This window comes from Oenanthe melanoleuca, chromosome 1 (genome assembly GCF_029582105.1).
Source record: "Oenanthe melanoleuca isolate GR-GAL-2019-014 chromosome 1, OMel1.0, whole genome shotgun sequence".
Lineage (NCBI taxonomy): Eukaryota > Metazoa > Chordata > Aves > Passeriformes > Muscicapidae > Oenanthe > Oenanthe melanoleuca.
The window spans coordinates 51,246,917-51,248,213 of NC_079333.1; positions in this window are offsets into that span (position 1 = coordinate 51,246,917).

Consider the following 1,297-nt stretch of genomic DNA (forward strand, 5'->3'; position numbering starts at 1 on the left):
AATTTATGAGAACACAGGCTGAAACCACAAACAAAATATACCAGAGCCATCATCCCATTTTGCTTGTACTAATCCATAATCACAGTTCTTAAGAAATAAATATGGTAAGCACAGAAATGACAAGGGAATAAAGCACAATCTGCCTTACTGCATTTACATTTTTTAATAGAGTCTCTCAATTGTTTTAAGGACAAGCATTTTTAGATTTCATGAAAAGGTACAACACCGAGCCGGATGGCCTCTGCATGGAAGAAAATATCACTGTGAAAATGTGTCTCTTTGCCCTCTAGAAACTGTTACTTCACATGTAATGCACAGTACAAGCAGACAGGGCTGAGTTCAAAAGTTGTAACTTCATGGTGGGAAGTACCTTTTGTATGACCCTAATACTCACATATCGTGCTGAGAAAGTGGAAGACTTTAATACAAAGCCTTTGCTGGAGCAGAGATTTAGAAAAAGAAATATCAGGCTATAATGCAAGATCAAAAAAGAGAGAATATTCCCATTTCTCCACTATCTGTGCTATTGAAATCAGGTAACTTAAGCTCTGAAAACTTAGATAGGGCTCCCAAATGAGCTTCTCTGCATGTGGCCCTGCATACCCCATGAAATACATGAATTTATCCAACTTGCACACTGAACTTTCTAAGCACATAGACTTTCTGTGTAATTAAAAGTATAATAATACCTATAATGAAAATTTCCTTATGGCTAACATGGACTGTTGAGATATACAACTCCAAGTGCTTCTCTTGGGCTTCACAGGCCCAAGGAGCATAAAACTGAAAGCATTTTGAATTTCACTCCCCTTACTGCAACAGCTATTCTTCACTCCATCAGTAGGAGCTAGGTATGTACGTAAATATGGATTTGTCATGTAAAATGCTACTTCATGTGGTGTGACATCATTTTTATGTTTCTCTGGGAGCATCCCTTTCACAGTTTTCCAAGGCAGAGGATGTTCCCAAAGCACAACATCCCATCTGCAGTCCCGGCTGAGCTGGCGACAGCACCTGCCCCAAGCTGGAGCCAAGATGGAAATTCTCCATCCTCCGTCTGCCGCCACCTTCGCCAGGCACAGCCGTCTGCAGCAGGGTAGGGGCTGGCTGCAGGTGTCTACCATGGCCAAGGAAGAAGGGGAGGACACAGCAAGGATAAGGACACCCAGCCCACGAACTGCTGCTGAGGAAGGTGACAGCGCTACCCCCATGTCACACTCGCTGCGCTGCCCTCAGCCGCCCCTCAGCCCTTACCTAACGCGGCAGGGCTGGCCCGGCGCCTTATGTAAGGGCAGAG